Source organism: Phyllostomus hastatus, unplaced genomic scaffold (assembly GCF_019186645.2).
Source record: "Phyllostomus hastatus isolate PE091 unplaced genomic scaffold, TTU_PhHast_1.1 phas_scaffold_78, whole genome shotgun sequence".
NCBI lineage: Eukaryota > Metazoa > Chordata > Mammalia > Chiroptera > Phyllostomidae > Phyllostomus > Phyllostomus hastatus.
Window position 1 is genome coordinate 31,445,786 of NW_025334041.1, and position 13,217 is coordinate 31,459,002.

Below are 13,217 nucleotides of genomic sequence, written 5' to 3' on the forward strand. Positions count from 1 at the left end.
TTATGTCTTCTTCTCACCAAAGAAAATTTTAGTTTGGACAAGTTTTCAAACCAGTCTTGATGGCACACATTCAAATGCTGTTCATGCGGAGCTGACAGTGTGGAAATGTACAGCTTCTCAACCGGGACAGTCTTTGTTCACTTGGAATCCTGGGACAGACAAAGAAAAGTGTGAAATGGGCCATGGTCAGGTGGCTCAGTTGGTTGGACAGGCGTCCTGTACACCTAAGTGTCACCAGCTTGATTCCTAGTAAGGACATATACTTAGGTTGTAGGCTCAATCTTTGATCAGGGCATGTAAAGGAGGCAAACGGTTTGTTTCTCTCTCACATTGTTGTTTTTCTCTCCCTCTGTCTCTGTCTTTCCCCCCACCACCCCCACCCCCGCCCACTTTCTATCTCTCTAAGATCAAAATGGAGTAGCCAAAGAACTGTACGCATGATCCATTGACGTGAACAATGGTGTAGGGAATGCCTGAAGGAGTGGGGGGTGCTGGGTGGAAAGGGGCTAAAGGGGAAAAATTGGGACAACTATAATAGCATAATCAACAAAATTTAATTACAAAAAAGGAATGTGAAAAAAATAAAATCAGTGAATGTGTCCTCAGGTAAGAATTAAAAAAGAAAGAAAAATAAAATGTAAAATGGCTTTATTCTTCTTTACTTGTTTCCTAGTTCTTCTGTTATAGTATATATTTCTATCTCTAATATAGGTATTTACACTTATGTCTCTAAATTTTAAATATAAACTCCCATTACCTACTTACCATTATGTTCATCTTTGTATGCCATGTCCACTATACCATGTCCAATGTCTTGCATGAAATAAATGCTCAATGAATGTTTATTGAACGACATTAAAGATGATGTAGCAGAGTTCGAAGAGTCCAAATGTACTCCTGTGTACCATCTGTATCAGTGCTGTCCAATATCACTTTTCACAATGATGGAGGTACTGTGTATTTGGGCTGTGCAACACAATAACCCCTAGTGACTAGTGTGACTGGGGAATGGAATTTTCAGTAATTTTTAATTTAAAGTGATTTAAATGTAGATAGCTGCATGTGGCTGATGGTTACCACATTAGAGACCACAGCTCTAAATTCACATATATTTGTACCTCGGCAGATCCCTGAAATCTAGTTGTATTTAGTTCCTTCTCTACACTGATGGTTCTCACTATGTTTTTGATGAGGTTGTTCAGCCAGCCTTGGGCAAGATGATGAAGAGCTGGGTGGAGACTTTTCCTTGCACATAAGGTGGGAAGCCCTCCCTGCTCCTCGAGTCCCCGAGTCCCCGAGGAGGAGCTGGTATATGTCCTTGGGTGTTTTTCTGGAAAGCACAAGTGACTTGGCTCTTGTAGTTAGTTGAGAAGGATTCAGAAGGGCTCCACAAGGGGACTTCTCACTTTTCTGGGCTCAGGGATATTTAGTCTGGGCCGTAGGAAAGAAAAGGTCTACCCATTTCCTAATAAAAGCAAATCTGCAGTCAAAAGAAAGAGGAGGACAGGCAGTTAACATTTGTTAAACAGATTTGCTCATACACTGTCTGGGTGGTGTTGCACTTGAGGGAAGAATCTTTAGATTCTGTCTTTCTCTGTAACAAAGAAGGCTGCATACATCACCCCTAACCGTAAGTTATGCATTTCTTCAAACTGTAAAACTTCTAAATCCCTACTCTGAAATTGTCAGCTTGGAATCAATAAAAAATTCTCTTTCCTCCTTTACTCACCTCCAACCCCACTCCTCCCCAGATAGCAGTAGCAGAGGCTGCCCAGGAAGAGAGAAATGCTGTTCATGCAGGGTGGACGCTTTGATCTCAGTGGCTTCTAAGAACCCCCATTCCTCATACTGTGGCTTCTGCTAACAGCTCTGGAGGAGGCAAAAGGTTAAACAGGCAGAGAGGCGGGAGTCAAATGGCAGCCAAATGGGAGCGCCCAAGTGGGTCCTTGAGTAGATGACTATATGTTGTTATGTGATTCCAGCACAAGTTCTTTCTTGGGATGTAAACAGTATCATAAAAGCAGGTTTTTACTATTAGAAGTAAAACAAATATGTGGGAAACAAAAATGTGTGCACCGTTAATGTTAACGTACTCATGGGTAGCTTCAAAAACTGTGAATGAATCTTGAATTTCAGTATTAAAACCTTGGAGTTAAGGATTGACATCATTATTTGTTAAAGGACTCACTCAAGAGCCCTGTCATGATTCAAAGGGCAGGATCTGCCCTGAGCAGTTTACTATCTAAGGCTGACTAACAGTAGATATTAATTCCTGTATTGTATATGAAACTGGCACTTAGAAACATGTTCTTCCTCTTTACAAAATATGTTCAGATTAATGTTTTAACTTTCTATCCTTTTTTGGTGGTGATGGGAGGTAGGAATTATCTGTCCCTTTAGGCATGAGACAAAAGCAGCACAGAGAGGGGAGTGAAACGGCTAAGCTCACAGAGCAACCCTGACTCTCTATCTACCCTGGCGTTTGAACAGGGAACTTTCAACCAGGACTGCAAACCGACCTTTCTCCCCAGGAGTAAGATGAGGTCCAAATCTCTTAGCCCGTGTAAGAGAACTGCTGTGTGTGGAGTATGTAAATACATGTGCAAACGAGGAGAAGGAACCTCAGGCTGGCAAAGCTCTTAGAACAAAGACACATGACCTGTGACTTTGGTTCTGATTTCCTGAACTGATTTTTTAAAAAAATAAACTTCTGTTTTGAAATAATTTAAAATGTATAGAAAAGTTGCAAAGATAATATAAGTAGTTCCCACAAAGTCTTTATCCAATTTCCCCTAATATTAACATTTTACCCTTTATTTCTTAAATTTTGCAGTAATTTTATTTGCATGAGTGCCCCTTAAAAAGAACCTTGTCTGTTAGTGGGTTTGTTTCTATCACTTTCTATAACATTTTCCAAAAATGTAGTGCTAAGGTGGAATAACTTACATATCTGATTAGGATTCAACAGTTGAGCACTGAAAACTTCTATTACAAAGTCACTGGAGAGTTTTAACCACAGCTATCGTTGCTGGGGAAAGGGGAAGGGAGAGGATTATTTAATCATGGACAAGACAAACAACTTTCGAATAGGGGAGGGCCTTCTTAGGTAGCTCTGAGGCCAGAGGGTAGTTTTTCCCCCTCAGGAACAATTGGGTCTTTATAGCAATACTGAGATGACGGAGAATTTTGGAAACAGCATTTTATAGACTAAACATTGTGCGAGATCTGCATTTTCCAGAGTTCTTGGATTTGCTCACTAGTAAATAGAAGCAGAATGAATGAGGACGACCCAAGTTTGGTGGGCAATGACACTGGACTTCAAGGTTGGAACGTGGAGCAGGTGCAGACTGAGTGAACTGCAGGTGGGGGGAGGACGTGCGGGTACATGGGGCCCAGGAGGTCGTGTGCCACAGAGAAGTGCCGCCAGCGGCAAGCTGCTGGGAAGGACCCAGCCAGGCTTCTTCGATCGATCAGTGAGGAGCAATCGACACTTAAGACTGGCCTAATACTAAATTATACTTATTTATTATTTGAGTTTGTTAAATCGGCATTTACATTTAAAGTTACCGTAGAAGGGACCATATGAAATTTTCAATATTTGACCATTATTATTGCATGAAAATGGTGCTTTCATAGGATTCAAACTAACACCTGATAAACTAAATGCAGTTAATTCTAAACTTGTTCACGTTGTTGTTTAAACTTGGAAGTAAAGAACAGCTACTTGAACTGGGAACACCAGCTGACATTTGCTCCGTAAGTACCTGGAGTGGGCCAACAGATGGGCAGGCCCTTCGACAGAACGCACTCTCCCTGCGTGCCGGGTGTTGCACACGTGCGTTGTGCATTGTCGTCCCCGGATTAAGTTAGTTCTGTGTAGTTGGATCTGTGGGCTTTACAGATTTATTAGTGGTCACCCTTTTCCCCTACAGGGATCTAAGCAGGTATATTAGGAAGTGATTATCATCATGTTATTTTTTAACCATAAGGTGGCATCGTATCACATTTTATGCCAAGAAAGCAGGCTGCTTTTCTGTTCACTGAAATGACGAGTCCTCTGCACATGTCTTTAAGTTGTGGGTGTAACACATTATTGAATTTTGAAGTTTATAGGCCAATATCAGAAGCTGGTATCTTCATACAGGGGGTTAACTTTTTCCCTTATATTTGATTTTTTTTATAATATGGCTGAGAAGTTAGTAATGGAATAAACTACTACTATATTAACTAATACTATGTTTTACTCATTAAAATGTGTAAGGCAGTTTCTTGCATACATAGAAGCTTCTCAAAAATATTCATTGCATGATTAAATTAAAATATTCCTTTAATAGGCCTTACCCTCAGGAATTCATTTTCTCATTTGTCAAGTTGAATTTATAGCACACTTTTATTGCTATGACCCATTTCTTACCAGAATAAGAAGCTTATTTTCCTGAAGAAGTTAAACCTAACAGAACACATTTAATTTCCCTACTACCCTTTAAAAATACCTTTTTTGGGGAAACATACCACTTTTTTTTTTTTTTTGCTAATTAGAAATGTCCAGGATTACAAATTACATAAATGTGCTGGCTTACTTTCTCTAGTTGATTGAAAATTATGGTTCAGTTTTGAAAAGATGAATAAAAATTTTGCTTCATTTTTCTCTGTAGAAACATTTTGTGCCTTTGTAGAAAACATTGTAAATGTTTTCTGTATAAAACCTCCATTTCTCTGGATGAAGTGGTTTTGGTTGTTGGAAGTCTGTGTACAGTTGTGTGGGAAGCTGGTGCCACTCGCCTGCAGGGAACAGCCCCACGAGGGGTGTTGCAGAGTGCCTTAGAAGTCTAAGTAGGCATTTGGAGGCTGCAACAACAGGACTTTGGTCTCCACATTTCTCTGCTGTGGACCCCTTGGAGCCCTTACTTCTCATACTGACTGTGTGTGATGCCAAAGCAACAGATTGAAGAGTGAAAAATTGTTAATCATTAAAAAACACTCTATTTTGCATAATCAGCTAGAAGGAGATTTCCATTACACTGATTAAATTAATTTCATGAATTGAGGTTTGACTGTAGCCTATATATTAAATCTCCTCCCTCTGACCCCTCTTTGGGTAGAATGCTGCTTTAAAAATGACCAAATTGTATTTCTCTCTGCTATTAATAATGTAGGCATTTTATCCTTAATATTCTCCTCTTAGAGCTAAAGTCAAAAGTCAAGCTGACATGCAGTAAGAAGTCAAAGTGGAACAACCAGGGTGGTATGAAATAAAGAGGTATTCCAAGAAAGAAGGGTAAAGAAGGCATGTATGAGAAGATGATCTCAGTTTAAGCTGAAGGATGAGTCCTAGCCAGCTCTGTAAATTTGGCCATGATTTGGGTGGGTAGAAGTTAGGATGGTGGCCGGGGAGGGCATTCCTGAAAGTGACTAGCCTATCTATTTTGCGGAAGGGCTTAGCATAGAATGAAGAGAAGAAAGAGAAGAAAGGCCAGTGTGGTTGGAGCACGGGACCAGGGGAGGGTGCTGGGAGTGTGGTAAGGTGGACGGGAGAGGTGGGCTAGCACTGTGTTCAAGACTTTGGATCTTTTAAATGCAAGGGGAAGCAAACAAAAAGTTTTAATTAGGGAAATGACCTGATCTTATTTACATCTAAAAAAATAGCTCTGGTTCATCAACAGTGGAATAGATAAATTAGCTGTGACATTCATGCAATGAAATGTTCTGTAGCAAAGAGAATGAACAATTTGTTGTTATATACAACAGCATGAAACAACATGCCAACTTAAATGCAATGCTGAGTGAAAAAAGCCAAATGCAAAGATGAACACATTGTATGAGTCCCTTAATGTGAATATTCTATTTCTTGACCTGGACACTGGTTACATGGGTGTGTTCAGTCTGTGAAAATTGATCAAGTTGTACATTCAAGATTCATGCACTTGAATGTATACATGTTAAACTTAAATTAAAAATGAAAAAAAGATCACTCTGACTGCAGAAGGGAGAAAAAATTATAGAAGGGAGTGGAAGCAAGGGAGACCAGTTAGGAGGCTATTAAAATTTTCCACATGAAAGATGGTGGCTTCAACGGGGCTGGTGGTGGAAATGCAGAGAAGTGGGTAGGTTCTCGATCTGCTTTGTGCCTTGTACAGTTTTAACTATTCTATGGGAACATGTAGAATTGTTGATATTTGGCCACTTTTAGTCTTCAAAAGTAACAATTTCGCATGACTTAGCTTGCTAGGAATGGGTTGTAATGGCATCCTTGCCTATTAAGAATGCTAACACTTGGCTTTACATACCTTTTCTTTATGATGTTATGAATTAAAACTTAGGGTTGTACTTAAGAACAGCTCCCAAGTTTTTGTGATTTCCTTCTATTTGAATACCTATAATTACTTTCTCTGTGATGAGTTATGTTATAGTTGTTTTTTTTTCTGTTTTACATGTGCTAGGATTCATGTATCAAAACTAGGAGTTCTTAGTGTAACTGACTATTTAATTACCATACTAGTTTTATGTCCTACTTTGTTGTAAAGATCATGAAAACAAGTACAAACCTGTTTGTTTTCAAAGTCAGGAGTCAGGTGTTTGTGCTATTGTGTGCAGGGGTGTCATGTGGCCCAGGATGGCTATGAATGTGGCCCAACACCAAATTATAAATTTACTTAAAACATTATGAGATTTTTTTGGTGATTATGTGTTGCAGTGTATTTTACGTGTGGCCCAAGACAGCTCTTTTTCCAGTGTAGCCCAGAGATGCCAAAATGTTGGACACCCCTGAAAGTATATGTATTTTTTGGACTGTAAGATGCACTTCCCCCATATTTGGGAGGAAAGGGGGTGCATCTTATAGTCCAAATGTAGCTTACCTGGCTCGCTGTGGGGTGGGGGTGGTGGTGGTGGAGCAGGGTCACAGGAGGCAGGAGCAGGGTCACTGCTGTATTTTCCTCCCAAATTTGGGGGGGGCAGGGTGTGTCTTATAGTCAGAAAAATACAGTTGAATTTGAGCATATGGATGTTAAATATTAGGTTTAGTAGCTTAATCCTCCCACTCCTTCCAGAACTAGGGTAGTTTTTGTATCTGTTTAGGAAGCTTTGTGTCTGTTGTCAGATTTCTGGAGAGAGGCATGGAATCGAGAGGCCCCTGGCTGGTACACTAGGGGTTCTTTAATTTGTGAGCACTGAGGCGCCTTAGCTGGGTGGCCGGGCTGTACAGAGAAGGCTGCACAGTGAATTCTGACCCTCTAGCCCTCTCTACTGTAACTGAATCTTCTGATTCATATTCATCAAATGGACATGTGATAGTCTAAGGAGAAAACAGCCTTGAAAATGGTCTATTGAAAGTAATTTACTCTCTCATTTATCACATTCTCAAATGGTGTACATTTGAGCAAAGCAGTGGGAGTATAATACCCATATGCTGAAAGTTTAGAGGGCCTAGGGAAAGGTATTTTAATTTTATTCTTTTTTTCTCAACATATATATTCTTTCATACAAACATATATAAAGTAAAAGTGGAAGAGGCAGATGATATTTGATATATATACATATGTATGTATTTTACTAGCATGGAACTCATTTCCTCATATCGAAAAGCATACCTCCTGGTTAGTATTAGATTTTCAGAATGTATAGATGGAAAATAGTTAACAGAAATCACCCCAACTAGATTTATTTTGCATTGTGCTTCACTGAGTACAGAAGTCATCTAGAAGGTTCCCCACTGCCCCTCCCTACAGACCGTTACAAGTGCAGCCTCCAAAGAGGGGTGGGGTGGATGGGGAAACAATCTGCAAATGTTTGCTTAAAAATGCCCTCTCCTGCCTAGTAACAGAGTGAAATTGATACTGATCTCTGGGCTTGTTGACCTGTTCGTGAGATGGAAACTAAAATGTGAAAAAAATGAAAGTTTTCCTTGATGATAGATTTTTTTCCCTTTTGCCGTTGCAGCTCGTGTGAACAATCTAATGACTAGAAAGACCTCTATACAGTGCTGAGGAATGTCATGTGAGAAAGGGCAAGCTTTCTCTATATCACTGTGTCTTAATCTTAGATTTTTCTACAGAGAAATCATATTAATCAAATCTCTTTTCTGCTCTATGGGAGGCGCAGGCTGACTAATGCTCAGCTTTGGGTGAAATTGGATATGGGAGAAAATTCTGACTTGAAATAATACCAGACTTTGCATAATCCTGTGTTGCTGGACTCTTAGTGTAGGGCTGTAGTTTCCAGCTCAGGTTTCGTGGAGTCCCACAGTACTGCCAGTGAGCCCGAAAGGTACTGCACCCTTTTACAGGCAAAATAAAACAAAAACAAAAACAAGCCTTCCAAACAAACAAACAAACAAACAAACAAACAAACAGAAATGAAATAAAACTAAAACAAAGCACCAATTTAAATGTATTTAAACATAAGAAGAACTATTTGCTTTGAAGACGTCTAGGAGTAGGTCGTATGTATGTATTTTCTGATCACATAAAGAACAGCAATGGTATGTTGCAAGTCCAGTGAAGCTGAAATGGCTGTTCATCTGGTTCATAAACTATGCTGGCTATACGATTTTTTAAAAGCTTAATTTAGAATCTACTTATTGAAAATATAGTTGCTTTTTCAAAGTGCATTTTGGGAAGCTATCTACTTATTTCAACAATTCATATATTGAAGTATTTTGGGAACCCCTTGCAACTTTTTTTTTTAGTCTGTAAGTGTATCTCTTTAAATATCTTTTGAGGGGAGAGAGTGAATTTTTGGAAAAGTATGAAATTGTTAAGAATAGAGAGCCTCGATATAAACTATGTGGATATGGCCAGCAGATTTAGACAAGAGGGCTAAGAATACACAATGGGGAAAGGATAGTTCTTCAATAAATGGTATTAGGAAAACTGTATATACACATGTAAAATAATAGAATTGGATCCTCATTTTACACAATACACAAAAATTAACTCAAAAGTGATTAAAGACTTAACTGTTACCCCTAAAATGGTAAAACTCCCAGAAGAAACCATGGGGGGAAATTTTCTGGACGCTGGTCTCAGCACTGATCTCTTGGCTCTGACACCAAAAGCACAAGCAACAACAGCAAAAATAAAGTGGGACTGGCTCAAACTAAAAAGGTTCCACACAGCAAAGGAAACAATGAACAATGAGAAAAGGTAACCTTTTGAATGGAAGAAAATGTTTGCAAACCATCTATCTGATAGGGGTTAATATCTAAAAAATTAAAGGAACTCATATGACTCCAAATAACCACTTAAAAATTGGGCATAGGCACTGAATAGACATTTTTCCAAAGAAGATACACAAATGGCCAACAGGTACATGAAAAAGCACACATCATTTAATCATTAGGCAAATGCAAGTCAAAACCACAATGGAATATCACCCACACTTGTTAGAATGGCTATCCTCAGAAAGACAAGAGGTAAGGGTTGGTGAGGATGTGTAGAGAATACTTGTACATTGTTGGTGGGGATGTCAATTGGTGTAACCACTATGGAAAATCATAGAGGCTCCTCAAAAAACATTAAAAATAGAATTACCATGTGACCCAGCAATTCCACCTCTGGATATTTATCTTAATGAACTGCAATCAGAGTCTTGAAGTGACATCTGCACTCTCATGTTCATTGCAGCGTTATTCACAATCGCCAAGACATGGAAGCAACTTAAGTGTCTAGTGATGTGTGGAGATGTGAATACGTGCATGTGCACAAATGCATGCACACACACGAGTATTATTCAGCTACACGAGAGAAGGAAATCCTGCCATTTGCCATTCATGGGTATACCTGGATGACATTATGCTAAGTGAAAAAAGCCAGACATGGATACATACTACATGATGCCACTTATATGAGGAATCTAACAGTCAAACTCATAGAAGCATTTAACTGTGGTGTCTCCTTAGTCTCTTCCAAGCTAGGAAGTTCCTCATACTTTCTCCCTTTCTTTTCTTTTTTTTAGTTTTGGTCTTTCATGATCATGACAATGGTCAATATTTGGTCAATATTTGATCAATATAATTAGTCAACATTGACCAATTAGTTCATTTCCTTCAGTTTCGGTTTGTCTGATATTTCTGCATAATTCAATTCAGGTTTTTCATTTTTTTCTTTGCCAAAATACCACAGACATGATGCATTCTCCTTTGGCATTATATCAGAGGCACATAATTTTTATTTGTTCATTACTGGTGATGTTAACTTTTGTTGTTTGGTTAAGGTGGTGTCTGCCAGGTTTCTGTACTGCAAATATAGTATTTTTGCCTTTGGCATTTGAAAATGTAGTTCAAAAAATGTACTGAACAAGAGTAATTATATACAGTTGTTCAAGACAGTGTTGCAGGACCACTCACTGGATGTAGAGTTTTATTTGTTAAAAAAGCCTCATTCATTGGCTGTCAGATGATGTTTTGAGACAATATCAATTTCCTATTTATCTTCATACTTTTTGCCTGAATTTTAGTATCTATTAATGATTCTTACCTGAAAACAGTTATAATGGTGATATTTGCCATATAGTGATTTTCTATTTTCATCATTTCTTCTATACTTATTATAGGAATTCCACTGCCAGGATGAGCTGTCATTATTTATACCAGAAGAAACTACATGAATTCTTATTTTATTCTATGGCTTATGATCTATTACTATAATTATTTATTTTTATTGCTGAAATATGTCCCAAATTGGCCATTGGGAGGCCATTTAAGTTCAGAGACCACATTCTTAACCACTGCTTCAAACTCCTCCTCTATTGTTGTATACTTTCACTTCAGAAAGTTACCATGCAATCCTCTTTTAGTAGGTTCTCACTCGCATGGGTAATAGGCTTATCATGGCTTCCGAATTGGATATTATGACTTTATTTTAAAAAAAAATCCTAATCTGTTATACCCCAAGTTCATTTGCTACTTCTCACACGTTTTTGCTACATATGCTTTACATATGGACATTTTTCAACTTCAAAGACTATGTGATAAATATCCTACACGGGCAGTAAGGATTCAACTGTTTTCAGGATATTTGAGAGAAAAAGGTAGAACAAAATCTATTTTCCAGTGTCAGCTAACTTGCCACCCAGTGAGGGAGGCCAGACGTATATGGAATTATGATATAGTAATAATGGGATATGATAAGTATTTGAACAAAATGTAATGGAAACATAAAGAAGGATGGGCTTTATTCCAATGTAGGGGAGGGGTAGAATGATGGAGAGGAGGAGGGTAGGGGAGGGGGTTATATGTGAAGTTTACCAAACCAGCAAGAACAAAGATGTGCGTGTTAATCTGTAGATGTCTGCCAGATAGCCCATTTCTTTTGCCAATCGGTCTATGTCTTCATTCCTTCAAGACTAAATTTCCTTTTAGTTCCAAAGGTCCTGAAAACCAAAGGTTAGAGAGGTTTGTATTTTTATAACTAATTGCTGAGACGTGGAACTGAAGGTGACTTGGAGGTAATCACCCAGGAGTGTAATGGGAATGGGTTAAGTGTGTATCACTTCACACTGCAGTGTATTCCAATCATGAGAATGGCGATTGAGAGCAAGCCTGGCTTGGGAACGTCTTATATAATCCCCTGTTGGCTTTGCTTCTCATTTCTCTTGGCAAATGTAGATCTAACTCCCTATGTTATCTAACTGGGTTCAGAAAGAGCTCCTGTCATGATGTCCCCTCAGGAGTTATCTAAGCAGGAAAAGAGGATGATGAATTCCAGGACAGTGATTGCATTTTTGAGCAATAAGCAAATATCAAGAGACAGCATTTGGAAGGTGATGGTGGTCGTAGTAGGGGACTCTCGCTGAGCTTCATATAAATAGTTGCCCTTTTTTGAAGTGATTTTTCTCTTTCAGCTTGCAATGCAATGGCTGCTGCCATCCCCCTTTCTCTGCTGCTTTTGGTACCCACGGCATTTGTAGCTTCTGAGCACGAGGAATGAAGCTATTCGGCTCCTAGAGATTCTCTGCTAAAGTTTTTGATGCCTTGAAATTCTTCAGGCCTGAGGCCTGCCAGAGAGCAGGGCGCAGAGCAGCCTGGATGAATGAATACTCCTGTGAGCTTCAGGAGGGGAAAGCTGCCTCTCACAATCCGGTGGAGATTAAAACACAAAATGTTGCATGCTTTTGTACATATAGTGCCACTGAGAAATTTTCCTGATATAAGTTTCCTAATTTATAACTGAATGATAGGTGAAAATTAATCCATGAATACTAGGAAAAGGATTGGTTCTGGAAAACTCCTGAAACATTGTTTTTTTATTACTAAATGATTTGAATGCTGCCGGCACCCAGAGATAAGGTAATTGCCCCCTCATATATATGAGGAGCATAAACACCCAGAAATATGCATATAAGTATATAATGGTCTTTCTATGCATAATTTATGTTCACATGTGTAATTTATATTCCATCAAAGAGTGTTTGTCTGGATGGCTTATTTGTGATTCGATATGTGTGAAAATTCTGAAAAATATTTTTCAGATGATTTATTTTCATCCTTTACTATTTGTCTTCTTCCATCTCATTGTACTCAAAAAACACAGGGAATTTAATATGTCCTTGATTTGTGGAACAAAATAAATCAAAGACAGAAGTTCTCTCAAATTTTCCATCAAGTAGTTTAAAAATTGTCATTGATTTAAGTCCTGAGTCGAAGCCCTTTTGGTATACTCTATGTGGGTGCCTGTGCACACACACAACATACTAATACACTCCAGTTGGAAATATGAGATGGAAATGAACCTACAAGAACATAGCAACTCAGAAGTAATAACATGGTGACTATCAAAAATAGTTTTGCATCTGTGGGGTAGCTTTGCATTACATTTGTATCACAGTTAATCACCTTTGGAAAGTCCTTTTCACTTGGGGGATACATCAAGAGCAAGAGATTGCTCGACTCTTAGTTCCTTAGAGAATTAGGCTGTTTGGCCAGAGTTATGGAAAAGGGATTGTGTCACAAGTGAAGTTATGGTTTCAGGACTGCTTCCAAATAGTCTTGCTTTGGTTATAGGGTAAAGAGCTGAGGATTCTTGAAGCAGTCTTTTTGGTCAAACAGTTTAATAGGCAGTGGGTCTGGTGCCAGTGATTCCATTTCTAAAGGATTTTCCTTTGAAGTGTTTGCTCCTCAATATGTTTTTTCAAGCCAAACATATGCCTGTGATTTGAAATCAACTTAAGAATTTTCTTTCACACTTTAGTGTTCATGTTCAGTTTTCTGGCATTAAAAG